The sequence below is a fragment of the Denticeps clupeoides genome, chromosome 4, assembly GCF_900700375.1.
Source record: "Denticeps clupeoides chromosome 4, fDenClu1.1, whole genome shotgun sequence".
Lineage (NCBI taxonomy): Eukaryota > Metazoa > Chordata > Actinopteri > Clupeiformes > Denticipitidae > Denticeps > Denticeps clupeoides.
In genome coordinates, this window is record NC_041710.1 from 18,568,194 (window position 1) to 18,585,010 (window position 16,817).

At 43.7% G+C, this 16,817-nt stretch overlaps 1 protein-coding gene across 2 annotated transcripts in view; it reads left to right on the forward strand.

The window, feature by feature from the left end:
• The window catches only part of ppp2r3a (protein phosphatase 2, regulatory subunit B'', alpha), a 62,385-nt gene that overhangs the window by 8,360 nt on the left and 37,208 nt on the right, over positions 1–16,817 (forward strand). The window contains exons 1-2 of one of the 2 annotated variants that reach the window (XM_028975531.1): positions 1,208–2,678; positions 2,897–2,946. The gene's annotated coding sequence lies outside the window, so the exon portion shown is untranslated. Of the gene's footprint in view, positions 1–1,207; positions 2,679–2,896; positions 2,947–16,817 lie in introns of those variants that run through there. The other variant, XM_028975530.1, reaches the window with a different exon arrangement.

The window sequence follows — 16,817 nt, forward strand, 5'->3', positions numbered from 1 at the left end:
ATCAAGTATGAGTAACATACCCCATACCTCAATCTCCAAATGCAAAGAGAATAAAAATCATTTCTCCATACGAAGTGCATGAAGCACTCTGAGTTCGGACTTGCCAAGTTTGGCCAGGAAGTCCAGATTCCATAGGACGGAGGACGCAGGATGCCCAATCTCCTTTGTTTTATAATTATAGGTCTCAAGTTTTGTTTTAATTCAGTTCTCCATGTATATGTGACAACTCTGCGACATTTTAGAGTGACCCGGAGGAAACTCCAACTAATATGGGGAGAGCGAACTCCACATTCGTTCCAAGCCGGAATTCGAACTCACATCCTGGGAGGTGTGAGGCCATGTCGCTAACTATCGCACCATCGTGCACTCATTCTTAAATATATTGTTCTAACAAATATTTGGCTACTCAACTCAAGTCACCACCCGATGCGTCCTCAATAAAAAAACACATTGAGGTATTCCTCCCGTAATTTGTAATGGAATTGTACTTGGTACCTGAAAGTGAGCACGGAGAAGAGCATGTGTTGAGAAATCTACATCGTAACAGTGTACTTTTCTTTCAGTTTAGAAAATGGGAGTGTCTCGGCCCAAAGGGGGAACGCTGTTTGTACTGGCGTGACTTTAAAGCCTTGCCCCCAGGTGACGGGCTGAGTGGCAGCATACTCTGCTGGAAAAGCTGAGCGTCACCTCTTACAGGTTCACGATGGCTCAGCTCATCTCTCTTTTTCAAAAAAGCAGAGCTGAGGGCATGAGTGCGAGAGGCCTGCATGGTGCTTTAGTTCTCTGGTTGCGGGGGCTTATGGGATTTATTTATTTTTTTGCTAAATGCTTTTAAGTGTTTGCTTAACCAGCTTGTATATCAAGCAGCATGAAGCTGAATGCCTGAGTGATGTGGTGGGGTCCCAGTCGTTCTTTGGCAAGGATGTAAAGAAAATACTCCTAAAACTATTTGTATGGTTAATTATACATTAATTTAGTCAAATTGCTCTGTGCAATTGAGATTACGACCTGTGTAAAAGGAGGGAGATGGGGGTGGGGGGTGGGGGGGGGGGTTGCAGTGCTTCATTATAATTACTGTCTGCTAGTCGGTGCATAGCACCTTTTCTAGTCTGAGGCAGTTAACTACCAGAGTAATTGGCTCCTTTATTGATGGTAGCACCCATAAATTCAGCAGATATGAGCTGCCAGCTCACCCAATTATCAGAGTCCCTCACCACATAACATCTCCCATTAGTGGTTTTGTCTTGGTAGGAACAATAGGATGCGGTATGGGGTATGTCACAGCGCCAAACAAAGATATTAGAAGCCTGAAGCCAACATGTTGGTGTGTTTTGCGGTTAGGATATGTTACGGGCTTGTAGGGGATCCCTTGGGATGAACTTGAGGAAACCGCCTGCAGGCGTGGCTTGCTCTTTGCATGGTGCATCTATCAAACAGTGCCCCCTTCATGACCTTCTGCTCATGTTTATGGAGACCTTAGCACTTCCTCCTCTATCCCTAGACTCAACGCTATCCTCCCACTCAACTGTTTTCTTATTTATTGTTCATTACCTCTAGACATGTTTCCACCAAAAACAGTTAACACTTACTTTTAGTCTTGAACCTGGACGTGGGTGAGATCACAGTTGCTGAGATTCACTGAAAATGAACCCATCAAAAACACATCCTCATCACAAGACACCAATGTTCCATGCCAAGATGGAGAAACAGAACCAGAACTGAGATAACAACAGCCATGGACGAGGAATTCACTGAAAGCTGATGTCTTTTCTCCCCTTTGGAATATACATGGTTATTCCATCTATTGCATTATGACTTCACACTGGTGAAGTCATAAAGTAATAAACAGTGAAACTTGGCAGGGCTACTGAAGATTTAAATGAAGAGAATTATCTTATTCCACAGGATCTTCTGATATTAATACTGCACATATTCATACCATGACAGCGATATTGCTCAGCTCCATTGAGTATGATAAGTAATTCTCTCAGAGTTATTCCCTCCATGCTTTCTTTCAAGAAAGTGTTAATGAGTCTGCCCACCTCGCTCACACCTCTCATATGTGAGCAAGAGTGAAAGTTCTATCATCTCAGGGTCTTCATTACTGTTGAAACTTCAAGATCTATCATTTGTGAGTAAGTAACTCTAATGTGTGTGCGTGTGTGTGTGCTGACAGGCCCTTCAGTCCCTTTTAGGATAATGACAGCTCTTAATGCCTTTGTTTGCTCTCAATAGGCAGCTCACGTTCACATTTTAAAACTCAGTCCGCAGAAGGCCACATAATATGTCATTTCAGCACACAGCGCTGTTCTTAGTCCTACGCTAACGTCCTACAAACGACTCTCTGAATGACTTTTCAAAATACAAATAAACCAGTGCAAAATGAGGCAGAACAACACTGACCTCAGACGTTCAGTTTCTTATTAATTGCCATGACGGGCTAATTCACTGAGAAAAAAGTTATGGGTGAGTTATGGGTCAGTAGGAATCACTTCCTGTGATGATTAAAAAAAAACATCTTCTCCGGTAAATTTAATGGAATCGCATTTTCCTGACTATTCTTGGTCCTGCCGGTAGATGAAAGGTGTCCGGTGATTCAGTCTGGAAACGTGCATTTACCAACACTCTCAGCATGGTTGGGCTCCTGGAACATCGGGAGGAGGAGATGCCAGAAGCAGGTGCATCACGTAACAGCCTAATGTGGGTCAAGCTTGGTTCGGTTTCAAAATGAAAACAATCTGCTGATCATCTCAGGGGCCAAAAGCAGGAGCCCTAGTGGGGGGAATCATTTTGTAACGGGCCCAAATACGCTGCACATGTTGCAGTTGTGTCATTATGTGTTCACACGCGGTTTAATGTGGTGGTTTTATTTTTGGTTGTTTTTTTTTTCTTACAGGCACCCCTAAAATGAGCTGCAGAGGTCTGGACACGGCTTCTTTTTGCTAGGTAAGAATCTGAAGAAGTTCGAGTTGTTTGTCTTTTACTGATGGCTGCGGTTCTTTATTAACGGCCTAAACCCGCCTCTGGTCTTGCTGGTAAAACTGCAAGCCACCGCCCACCCGAAGCTTCATGGCTTTCTTCTTGGTATGTTTCAGCAGCCTCTTTCAGAGAAGGGTCAGCAGAGACATGGCAATAATAACAGGTTGTGTTTACCTTTGCCACGTCCCACGCTTGTTGCAGTCAAATTGAAAGCTGAGATTTATTATTTTATTGGCTCCGAGGCAAAGCGCTGCTTCTCTCCCCTTAACCTGCAATTCAGCCGCTCTTCTGAGCCACGTGGCACCTTCAGAGACTCGCGTGGGAGCGTAAGCGTCATCCCCTAAATGTAAAAAGAAAAAAAAAAGGCTCTAACAAGTTTTCCTCTGTCTCACGGGACATTCTTCCATGCTGAGATAAGTGCATTCCATCAACCCCTCGCTGCATCTCATTCTTCCGAAATGCATCTGCAAGCGGGAAACCCCGTCACTACTCCTAGCGAGGAGTGGATCATCAGTATAAGCCCAGGACACAGGGTTTAATTTATTATTAATGCTATTATTAACATTATCACTCACATATGATTTGATGTAATTTAGCTGTCGACGAGCACTAATAATTTCACTCAGAGGAACGTCTGTAGTGTGGTCAGCAAATGTTTATTGTAGAAAGTCATTATTACCTCAATATTCTCCGCTGCTGTTACTGTGGCTCATACTATTCGCATCGATGCCATTTCTGTCAAGTTTGTTCACAATTTTTCTGGTTCATGAATTTCTTGTCATTAGTTTTATTTTTTTATGTCCACAAGCACATGTCCAAATTCAACTCCAAAAGGAAATATGTAAAAAAAAAAAAGACACATTCACTGCTTAAGTAAACGAGTTGTGTTTTGAAATGATTTGTTAGAAATATATTTTCCACCCAGCCCACTCTTTTTCCCTTCCTCTCTTTCTTTCTTTTCCTTTGTGGGAAACTGCTCTACTACCTCATGTATTATTATTATAACTTTTTTTGTTTCATCATATTGAGCTTGTAAAAGACTTCCCTAGGTCTGTCCAGGTTCTGGGTTTGGATTTGCCCATTCACTGTATCATGGTTCGGTCGCTGTGAAAATGCTTCATAAAATCCACAGTATTCAGGATTCCTGTGTTGTATTTTTGCAAAGAGACCCATCAGTTTTAATACAGCCTTCTTGTGCATTGTGTTTTTATTTCTTTGTGCACAAAGACAATGTGGTTTCAATTATAAATGTCTAGACTTCAATCACTGTATGAAGCACTAGCAAGTCCGCTGGTTAGATGCATAATGGAGCCAAACACAGGAAAAAAGAGAGTGCGGCATGTACACACGCATTCGGGATGAGTGAAAATGAAACCATGTGTATGTCGGGGGAGTGCGCAGCCTTGCCAGCCCAACAATCTGTGAGGTTTTTTTGTCCGTGTGCCAGAGAAAGTGAAATGGATTGCCCAGCTCTCATGTTCCCACCAATCCAGCACTGAACCAAACCACGTTAGACCATAGACAGCGAGACGGTCACTTTATGGATCATTGTGCAAAATTGGGGTTGTGTGTTATTGGGGAAGCGATTATGTAGCAGAACGTGGATTTACTTTATGCTATGCTAATATGTCTTCTAAATGCTACCGAAGGTTAATTTAGGGTTGCTGCAGGGTGGGTGAGTGGAGCCTGTATGCCAATCAGACTTGCCAAGCTGATAAATAGCAGTCTGTGTTGAATGTGTGTGTGTGTGTGTGTGTGTGTGGAACACATTTCTGCTCCAGTGCTCCCCTCCTTAGTGCAAAATACTTTTCGATGAGGCGGCCAGACTTCTGTGAGCTGCATCTCATATGTGATTTTTTTCATCTGGGTGCACCTGACCTCCACTGAAAAAGTTGCACCCACAAAACACCACGAGCACGTTCTGCGTTTGATAGGCAGCCGTGTTTCTTCATTTGAAAATAATGAAAATGCGTGTTCAAAGGTGCTCTGGCTAGGATGTAGGTCAAAATCCAGATGTGTTAATCACATTCATTTATTTTCAAGTGAGACTCATTTGGATTATCAATTTATTGGCTGATGCATAAAGAAGTGGGTGAACGATTACTTCTTTCCATTTGGAATCACAGCGTCCTGCTGTTTCAGAGCAGTTGCCTGCAAATGAAGCCGCGTGTCTCCTCTGCCTCATACGGGCCTCTGAGACGTTTCAGCGCAGCAGAACCGGGGCCAGTGTGGCGAACCTGCCTCCCATGCATCTCACTTTATGAGTGAGAAACATTAAATCTGCAGCCCCCCTCGCTCTCACACCACGAGCAGGCAGGGATCTAGGAGCCACTCTGTCTCTGGCCGACAGCTGAGGAGGAGGACGTGCGAGCCCCCGTGGTGCCTCCTGCCGAACTGCCAGGCCACTGGACCTGAGCTGGGGTGGATCACATGCACAAAACCACAACTAAGAATAGCTTGCCAACACCGTGGCTTTAGTAAAATGGAAAATGGGCTTGGAAATGGATCGAAAACCCTCAAGTCCCATCATGTAGGGTGTGAATTTAAAATGGCCAATGGTGTATTAGACTGGCATCGAGGGGCATATTCCTCTGCCATTCCCCCTCGTGCGTCCCAGCTGATTCTCCTCCACCAGATTAGACCCAAATGCACAGGCAGTCAGCAGCGCTCTCCGCTTTTGACACTAAACAAACTGCTAGTATTTCATTTTATTCCAAACAAAAGCTCCCATTCAGCAGGGACGCTAAGTCTGATTCGTGTAAACGGCCACTCACTGTCTGACTGACAGAAGATAAAATATTTAACATTGCAAACACTTTCGGGACAAAACAGGGCTCCGGCTCTTGCTCTGTATACACACAGAGTCTCATCTGTGGGGAGCGTTCTGTGTCGGATCTCACAATAAAACCTGTGGAACACACAACACTGTCTCCACGGCAACCGCTCCCCCACCTCCCCGACACCCCATTCCCCTCAAGTCTAATGCACATGTGCAATCCTGTTTAAATGACCCTTGTTACTCAACTCATTAGGGCGTTTTCAGTGCTGGGCGGCTGCTTCAGAGCCTTGGCTCGGCCGGTGAGCCGCCTCGGATGCCTGGCTCAGGGAGGGGGGCAGGGTCAGTCGCAGGGGTCTTTTCCTGTTCTTCTTAAGCCCCAAGCATAGGGAACAAATAGTGCCCCACCTATCCTCTCAGAGAGGCGCGGCAAGGCTTATGCTGACTCCTTACTGTATCAAACAGATTGGGGTACACCGAGTGCGCCTTAAAGCCCCGAAGCAAGTTCTCTGCTGCTTGACCGGGAGCTCCCCGGAGGCCAGAGAAAGGCTTACCATACATATTTTTACTGCATTGTGATTGGTTCCTATGCACTAGTGGGGTTCTTAGCACTTTTTAGCATGCTTTTTAAAAACAGAAACTAGTAACATATTAAACATATTAAGTCCTGTATAAGCATGGACGCACATTTGTCTTGGAGACAACACATGCCTTTGTGTGCCTTAAAGCAGGCCGTAAGTTACAATACTCAAGACCTGTGCTATTCAGGGACTCGTAAAACCCCAAAGCCGCACAGAATATAGCAGCATATTATCTATCACCTTCATATGTAAATGCCATTTTAACTCAGAGTAGCTACGCATTTAGCATTGTTTGTATTGAAACTATGTATTTAGCATAGTAAATATACACGTCATTATTTGGCATTATTTTCGTGTGTGTATCATCATAAGGCCAACGCAGAGGTATCATTTGAGGTGAGAAACGTGCATAAGTGAGATTTCACCTCCAAAACATGACCCTTGCTTGATCATTCATTAGTTTAATCTGTAAAAGAGCTTTTGACATCTTGATACCTTCTCTTACTTAACTCTGGTTCTCACTCCTTATTCATGGGCAGCTAAATGACTCATTAAATGAAGCATCACATCTGTCAGTCTGACTCGGTATTCCAGCTCATGTAAAATCAGCGCCAGAACAGCTGGTGGATTATTTATAATGGCAGTTATTTATAATTGAGCAGAGTCACCATTGCTAAAGCTGTCATCGGCGTTTGTGAAATAATTGTAGTGTGCTCTAAATGATTAGTTGTGGGCTCCTGCGCGTCTCGCGGCACATCAGGCGTTAAACGCAATCGGCTGGAGACGGGCTAATCCGTAACACCGCGCCCTTAATGAAACTTAAGTGACAGAGTACTCTTACATACAAAACTCGAAACATCCCCCTGTTACAGAGAGGTGATGTTAAGTGGGCATGCAACGCGGGTCAGGACTGTCACGCCGCAGAATTCAGTTCCTGTGCCTGCCGGTGATAATTACCCGCACATCGGACTATAATCCTCCACCACTATTATCAACCCTCATTAAACGCTCTAGTGCCCGGCCAAAGCCCCGGAGGCCTGTACAGGTTGAGTACTTAGCTTAATACCTCTTTGATGGCCTCTGTGTTCCTGCATCTCCACACCTGGGCACATATGAAATTTGACTTGGAGACAGAATTATATCATTACACAGAATGGCCATTAACTAAAATGAAGAGAAACTGCCCTGCCCTGCCTTGCCGAAAGAGAAGGTTTGGCAGTTATGTTGTCAGGCTCTATGGACTATACTTTTAGCCCAAAACATTGACTCACCACATCCTACATTTACATTTACAGCATTTATTGGATGGCCTTATCCATTTTTTTTTGCTCAGAGACACAATGTGGGTTTTGAACCTGGGTCTTTTGGGTCATATGCGACTACCAACTAGATGTCACGACTTGGGGTTGTAAATGTACCCCGTTTCTCATGTTGTGTTCTTCGCAAACACATTTCCCACAGAACCTTTAAAAGCTCTTTATTAATCAGTAATTACGTTTTATCAATGGCGCAACAAAGAAAGAAAAAGCTTTTTGCGACACACCGACAGGCCCAGTATTTTGAACAGGCTAGACGAATCACAATGCGCTAATACACAGTAAATAAAAAATGTTTCTGCTTGTTGGCAGATGTCTCTTTTCATGGTAAATGGCTCACTGAAGCATATAGAGCAGGTTTTACATTCCCACTAACTGGTGGTCAGCCGCCGACGCATCCATCAGGCCAAATGGCCAAGCTGATGAGACCTGAGTGGCTCGGTAGTAGGAAATGGATACGACCCCCAAGGAAATGTGCTAACTTGTTACATACAGAGAATCTTCTAAGTGGAATCAAGGGGGTAAAAATGGTCTCTGCTTTTCAGCAGAGTGTGTTATAATATTTTAGAATTATGTATGTAGGTCAGCTACGTTTTAGAAATGTGTGCAACGTTATTATGCAAATGTGGAAAATTTGTCAAAAGTGAGGGCGCACAGTGTGACAGTTTGCACTCTGCCCCTGTGTTGTTACGGGTTTCCTCTGGGCTCTCCAGTCTCCTGCCATCCAAAGACACTAGGTCAACTGGTCGATTCTGTTGCTCTGGGGAAACATGAAGAAGCAGTTATCTTTCACTGAGAACTCCTAATCAAGTCACGTCCATTTTATTTATTAGGCACATTTATAAACAACACTAGTTGACCAAAGTGTTGTACATTAAAAAATTACGTGATATCGAAGTTATACATATATAATTAATATATAATTTTTTTTTTTTCTAAAGCAACAGAAAGCAATAAAAATCTGCGTCAGTCACGTTACTTTTGGTGCCATGTTATTTATGTAGCAGAGTGGTAAGGGACAACTCTGTGCGGGAAGACCCACTCCTCCTGGATATTGATCTGTGATAGGCTCTTCACCTAATGTGCTCACAGATAAAGGAGAGCACTTAAAGCAATTTATAGAGGGCTGGATTTTCTCTCCGCTCTCCCTGTACCTGTCATTAAGTGGCGGCATCACCGCGGACACTTCAGTCAGGCATCCATTCCCTTCGACTGGGTGCCCTTTGCACACTTATTCTTAGTAAAAGCAATGTGTTTTTGGTGAATGTGGCAGTCGTAGATCTCAGTGTTGAGTGGAATATTTATTGTTTAATACAGAAGTTAAATGATTGGCCTGCCAAGCTTTGAATTACAGGTATGTATTTGAGATTAAACTGTACTTCAGATGCATTATTATACATTTTATTGGTGTTTGTAAGTAGTGTTGTTTGTAATGAAGAAAGCCTTTCTGAACATTTCACATGCCTACATGTGGACCATTTGCACATATATTTTAGTATTTTTTTCGAAGAAACTTTTATGACCAGCCACTCATCACATGATCCACTAGATGTTGTGTTTCATGTTTCCCTTCGCTGAAGTCTCCAGGCCAGACGGTGTGGGGAGGCTTAACTTTGTGGTTAGTAACTTAAATCGGACGGGTGGGTGGGGGGATGTTTAAGCCAGTGGTGGCAGACCTGTCAGTCCAGAGGACGATATGGAGGAGACAGGCATCTGAGGAAATGCCTGCTTCTCATGTGACCCACTCACCACTAGCGCTGGGGCCCCCGCTGACAGATGGGGACAGCCGGGCCAGACCTCGTACACCCTCTATATACGTACGTATACACACATCACCAAAAAACTGACCATTTCTGGATGCAGCCACCCACCCACCCAGCCCCTCACAACCCCAGAGTGCAGTATGTCTGCTGTCTGTCTGTGTGGCTGGCTGTCTCTGTCTTTAGCATTTGAGCCAGCTCAGACCTTTGTTGATGCTGTTTAAGTTGGAGAGCTCCCGGCTCTTCTGGAAAAGCAGAACACGTGTTTCCTGTGATTGGTAGCCGTAGGCAGCATGTTGCATACCCGCCTTCGACAGGTTTACGTGCGGGCAGCATTTTCTGTGAGCGGAACGGAGCCTGCAGCTGGTCCATATGGTCATTTAGCAAGGGGGTAGCAGCAAGCAGGGGTCGCAATGAGAACATGGGGTCACGGTGTGACAGCAGTGTGCAGTATTATGTAATGAGTGCAAAGCCCTTCACACGCCAGCACTCGGTACGTTCCCATGTACAGTTTAGTCAAGCTATAGCTCAACTTGGCAATTTATTTGGACTGCTGTTCCTGTCCCAGTACAAATGTATGTTCCACTACAATGCACAGCGATTAGTATAGCGCTTTGTTCAGTTGACATATTATGTCACAGACCAGAACAATGGATCGTTTAGCTGGTGGTCAATTCATACAACATCAAGAGAGGAACTGAACAGCTTGTTTCTGATGAAAACCTTGAAGATGACGGGCACAATATGACTCGTGTTATAGTGTTTTGTGCATGGAGGGCATGGAGCACAGTGTACAGCACCTCGTCTGGTTTGTGGATGAAGGTCTATGTGACACAATAAACTCTGTAGGGGTTTGTTAATCTTGACAGATTCCTCTCTGCATGGTCACAGAGGCCTTAAAGGCCCAAGGCGCCCTGAGAGAAAGTGTGAAGCAGGCCAGACAAATCCAGGTCAGCTGTCTGACCCGATTACCCCCGAGACTGCAGGAAGAAGGGTCCAGGACGCAGGGAGGATCTTCAGTGCATATCTTCCTGTCTTCCTCACCAAACACATTAGTCGGCCGGGCCGGAACATGAGCACACTGAACAGTAATGCATCACTCGGCACCCCTCTCCGTCCGCTCTGCTCTCCAGATTGGAGAGGCTGTTCACATTGTTAGAGGCCATTTTGTATTATTCCATTTATGTGACACTGTCAGAGACATGTCAGATATACATGTCACCAATTTTATGTCAAATGGATATTTATTGGAAATGATATGTACATGAAATTTGTGTTTGCTTGTTTTCTCTATATTGGAGACAAACCAACTGACCAGCCTCCCAGGCAGCATATTAAAAACGTTACTGACACACCCTACTCCCTCATTCAAGATGGTTAGCTTCTGTCAACACGACATGCCCTGTCTTTATCTGATACGTCTCACAATACAGGATCCGTTGCGATAGTGTACATAAGATCTATATTGCGTCATTTAGATTAAAAGATTAGCAGCGCTTTAATTCAAGTGGTGGATGGGACATTAGGAAACATCACATAACATGACACCTTTTTGTGAAGCGATTTACACACTAGAACTATTAAAAACATAGTATGATGGGAAGATAATGAAGTGAGGGAACTTTATAATGTAGTTTCAGAATGTTTCTGTGTTGTCTAAAGAGATCTTCAAGATGTTCCTGAACATAGAGAGCGATGGTGCTGATCTGGTGGCAGCTTGAACTGCGGATGAGAACAGTCTAGACTGTGATTTCCATGCCTTATTTAGCTCATGGAAAACAGAGTCTAGGCTACTACCACTCCACCATGTCCCAGTGCCTCTGAGGAATTGTCGGGATGGATGGGTCATTTGCTGTCCCCTGTCTCAGTTCTGTGGTCCTGCTGCTACTCTGTTTCTTTAGCTACAGGCGAGGAACACACACTAAACGCATGAACTGAAAATGAAACATTAGGAGGCTCTGCTCTGATCTGCCCATTTTATCACTTCTCCAGTACAAACATTATATGAACAGCAACAAATACTGAAGTGAGTTCAACACAAACAGACCCGGCTTTTTGGATTAAATGTTTTTTTTTTAAGCTTTTTTTAAGCGGCACTAAATGCCGGGGACAGAACGGCCAGAATTATGTAACATGGCTGAGCAGCATGGCCTGTTTAACTTTCAGCGTGTTACTCTTGTCAGATTAATTGGACTGTGGGAGAGCGAGTCTTTTCAAATCTCGTTTATGTGCCAGTGACATGAGTGTAATAAGGGGCTTTTTTAAAGACAAGGCCAGAGAAGATGTTTACTAAGAGTGATCTTTCCTCTGCCCTTAAAGGTTGAGCAGTCCTGGGTGCCTAACAAAGCCTCATAGCTTCCTCCCTTCGCCAGACTTTAGGAAGTTACGGACAAGAAGATGCAGCATTCAATCACAGTTTGAAAATGTGACATCCAACAGCAACACAGAAATCCTGTTCCTTAATTTCCGCATTATTCTGGGAGGATTTAGTTACAGCTTTATTTCCCTTTGTTGCAGGATGGTTAGAATGAGGAATGATTTTTTAAATTAATCATGTGACCTTTTATTTTGGAGTTCATTAACATTCTAGACTGACATTTGAATTATAATATGAAAGGTTGGAATTTTTTAAATCATGCATGTGCACTCATTTACTGAGGCATTTTTCATGAGGGATTTATTTTTCTCTTAATGCATTTCCGGTTAGGGTTAGTTATTTATATTTTCTCCGTTTAAGAAGATAATTAACCAGAATTAAAAATCAAAACAAATCACCAGACGTGCCTAATATTGGGGGAACCTCTGCCTGTCGTTTTGAAGAAGTAAGATTTTTTTTCACTTGTTTCTGTTGTTCCTCTCTTGAATCCTTAAAACTGAAGCTCCTTTTAGCATGAGCCTCTTATCTTTGGCTGCAGAGGATGGGCTCCCGGAGCAACCTCTGTTCTTGAACAGGTTCTGGGGACGTGGCGAGAGTGTTCCCAACCTTCCATGAGATCATCTGCACTCAGATGATGAATTTGGCCATGTAGGGGTCAGTAGTTTTTATATTATGTGCTGTTGTAGACAGAATTTACATTTAAGGCATTTGGCAGACACCCTTATCCAGAGCGACTTACATTGTCCTTCCATGTTACCATCAATGTGGTAAAAAAAAGGGATCAATTCTGGTTCACTAGGACCCCAACTATGAATACAACCTTTTATTCGCTCTGTTGTAGTTTTTCTTTACATAAGTCAGGCTATAAGAAAGTTACAAGTTAGTCTAAGTATTCTCTAAAGGGGAAGGTTTTAAGCTGCCATTTAAAAATACTCAGAGTCTGTGGTGTTCTGACCTCGAGGGGAAGTTCATTCAACCACCGAGGGGCCAATACGGAGAAGAGTCTAGATGAATGTCTTCCTTTTACCTTTAGAGATGGAGGGACCAGGCGAGCAGTACTGGAGGCTCGGAGTATACGAGGTGCAGTGCGAGGTGTAATAAGGGCTGTGAGGTAGGATGGTGCTACTCCACGTTTGGCTTTGTAGGCCAGCATCAGTATTTTGAAACTGATGCGTGCTGCTACTGGGAGCCAGTGGAGGGAACATAGGAGAGGGGTGGTGTGGGAGAATTTTGGGAAGGTTGAAGATCATTCATGCTGCTGCATTTTGTATTAGTTGGAGAGGTCGGATGGTACATAGAGGTAGACCAGCTAGAAGGGAGTTACAGTAATCCAGTCGTGAGATTACTAAGAACTGAACCAGTATCTGGGTGGCCTGTGTTGAAAGATTAGGATGGATTTTTCTGATATTGGGTCTAGTGGACAGGTGGTTGGATTGCCTGTAGATTCGATCTGAATGATTTCATCTGATTTTAACTTTCAGCTGATTTAGAGCAATTGTAGAATCTTCAGAAGTTAGAGTAGCATTGGTGGTGGAGAATGTCTTACAATTTTCCCTGTGAAGAAGTTGGCAAAACCATCAGCAGTTAGGGAAGATGGGGCAGGGGTAGTCGGAGGGTTGAGTAGAGATAAGAATATGTCGTGGTAGTTTTTGAGGGTTGTGGGCAGAGGCTTCCAGTTTTGTCTTGTAGAAAGTAGTTTTAGCAGCATTAAGGTTAGTGGTAATACAGTAGGTCGATTGCTGCACAATGTATCAGAGAGCCAGCGTGCAGGGGGAGAAGTCCTTTTGGGCTTAGAAGATAGAGGACAGAAGTAATCCATAGAAAGGGCGAGTGAGTTGAGGAAAGAGTTAGTGGCTGTCTCTAGTGGTAAGGAGAAGAATGATTCAGAGGTTGGGAGATGTGAAAGAATGCAGGAAGATACAGCTGATCCTTCATTCGACAGTTGTGTCGAATGAAGGATGGATGGAGGACAGTTGTGGATCTTGTAGGTAGAGTGAGTCAGGAAGTGGTGGTCAGAGATGGAGTGGACGAAAGGTCGGAAGTTGGAGAAGGACTGAAGACCAGGTCTAGGACATTCCCTCCTTTGTGAGAGATATTGCTGTTGGTCAAGGAAAAAAAAGTGGAGATGGGGAAGAAGGCAAGACGATTGGAGTTTGATTAGTGGAAGTTTGTCACCGAGGAGAGTTAGGGGGTCTCTAAGGAGAAAATGCTGAGCAGAGTGGCCAATTCATCAGTAAAGAAGAAACTGAGACTGCATGGAATTCAAACGAATTTGAAGAGAGAGAGAATGTGAGTGCTTTTTGAATTCTTGGAAGTTTACTGTGAGTCCTGACCTCTTTAATTTCCACCGTGTCACTGCCTCAGTGGAACCCATGAAAAGTCAATTGCTTGTTTGTGGGCCACAGCAGTAAGGGTGTTGCAGCAGATACACATTTGTATTTATTTTTAAAAAAATTTTTCTGGCAGTGTCCTGCTAAGGCAGCTTTTAACTCGTGGTTATCTTTTAACAGAGCTTATCTCTGAGCCTTTTATTCTGTACCTGCAACTTTTAAAGGTGGCCTATTTTTTTAACTATGGCATGATCAGACACCATAGTCATATTGCTTGCAATGGTTGTTTATTCCCTAGTAAATGATGAAATAATTTATTATTAAAAGATCAATAAACACTATATATCTTGTGGGTTTGGGGGAAATAAAAATTTCCCAAATTTCGTCCAACCACATATTCTAAATTCACAAAAGTGAATCTAGAAAAATAAAAGTTTATGCTAATTCAAATTTACACTTTCTAATGAAACTCAGTTACTAAACATTCACAAACAAATTGCTCCCTGGTCCAAAAATTCCAAACAGAGATCCCCCTTGGGTAATTCAGGGGTTCCCAATCCTTACAGAGTGGTTTCAGTGCATCGTGACGTTGCTTGCAATCAACTGATCTTAATTAGTGAAAATAAGATGCTCTACAAGCAGTCGGCTTAATGAAGAATCATTGTACATATAATGAGCTTTTGATATAAAGTGTTATGCAAGAGTGTTCAGAAAGACTGCGCGTGCTGGCACATCTGATCCCATCTTACCCAAAGGGCTGGGAAAAAAGCGGTAAGGTTGCTGCATGTTAATGACCGTGGCAAGGGAGCCAGCGGTAAACATGAAGAGATGGCAGATCAAAGGCAACCGGCGCTTTTGAGTCCCACTTCACACCAGTGCAGCTGAATGGACTGTGACAGCGCAGATACTTCCTCCCTCTCCCCCTCTGTGCTGACACTGGGCCATACCACTACGTTCCTATTCATGTTCTGTGGGGATGAGCTCACAATCCATACTCTGTAGTGTTACATTGGGCCTAGCTTTCTCTCTCCCCCTCCACTTCGGAATGGATTCATTCTTTATTTAATCATTCAGCCATCTGAAGCACCGGTCGCAGTATGGTTGCTCTGTGGCCGTGCAGTGGCAGAACAAGGTCCTTGTGTCCCATCCAGGGCTGTGGCGTGGCTCATAGCAGGAAGCACTGTGGATTCAGTGAGCACATGCGCCTCAACTGCAGCCCTATGGTCCCACAGTTGATGACGGGAGGGACAGTTTGTGTAGGAATGTATGCTGCTGTAGATCATAGAGAAACAGCTGTGAGCGTCTGTCTTTGGACTATGCGCTGCAGGCTGTCTGGTTTAGGTTAGGGGATGTTATGGTGCTGGTCTAGATGCTGTGGAGACCACCCTTTCATCCCTTGCCACGAAAGTTCAATTACGATTGACATGTTGGTCAGGCGTGTTCTGTGGTGCACAACCTGCAAATCTGCCATGTGTTATTGCCATCACCAAACCAAGCTGAACAGAATATATTAGGAAAGTGAATGGCCCATGGCCTTATGTGTGTTTTTTGCCAGTCATATTTCCCCAAACTGGCATTAATTGACTGCCCCTGAAACTTTAGTGGATGGTAAGAAATTCCTGCTGAGTTCAGGTCATAATCAACTGAGAATTGCTAGGAAAAGGTAAAAACTTATTTTTTTACCTTTGGTTTCCTCCCGTAATTGCCGACTGTTGGCTAAAAAGCCTATAATTTTCTCTGGCTTTTGCAGTGGATGGATGATGTTTCTTTATGTTGCATGAATGGTATTGCTTCTATTGCTTTAAACTGAGTTACATATTGAAGATCTACAGAAACTCTTCCTGGCTTCTACAGCCTTTAATATTAGGTGGTAGTAGCCTAGTGGGTAACACACTCGTCTGTGAACCAGAAGACCCGGGTTCAAATCCTACTTACTACCATTGTGTCCCTGAGCAAGACACTTAGCCATAAGTTGCTCCAGGGAGACTGTCCCTGTAACTACTGATTGTAAGTCGCTCTGGATAAGGGCGTCTGATAAATGCTGTAAATGTAAATGTAAATATGCAGTAAACCATTGTATATGTGAATCGGAATGTCAGAGTTTGCACAAAGCACAGCAAGTGGTGGGGCAGTGGTGGCCTAGCGCATAAGGAAGCAGACCTTAAGGAAGGTATAAGGAAGGGACCGTCCTCACATACTGCTCTTTAATGGCTGCCCACTGTTCACTAATGTGGTGGGTTAAATGCAGAGGACACTTGTTTGATGTGTGCACCGTGTGCTGTGCTGTAGGGTTTCACAATGACCAACACTTCACTTTCAAAAAACAAAATGATTACAGAGGAGGGAGCTCAGTTATTTGGGGGGTTCGGCCATGACAGAACACATTACAAAATGAACACCTACTGATACATAATCCAAATTATTAATCTTTCAACAATATCATATTCCCATATTTATATCTCTCACATAACACAAGCCTGGTTGGGTTCGATGTTAGGCACTTCAGGTATTACTGCATTATTCCATAATGCTGACAAGGCTTTGCAGATGGAGGCTCCCTACACCAGCAACCTTGCTGTGTGACATGCAAACAAAGCTCAGGTCTGCAAAAATGATCTTCATGTGAACCCGTTCTGCCTGTTTCCTGAATGCAGATCCCAAATCTTTTTCATGATATCCAGTCATAGCCCGTGGTCTT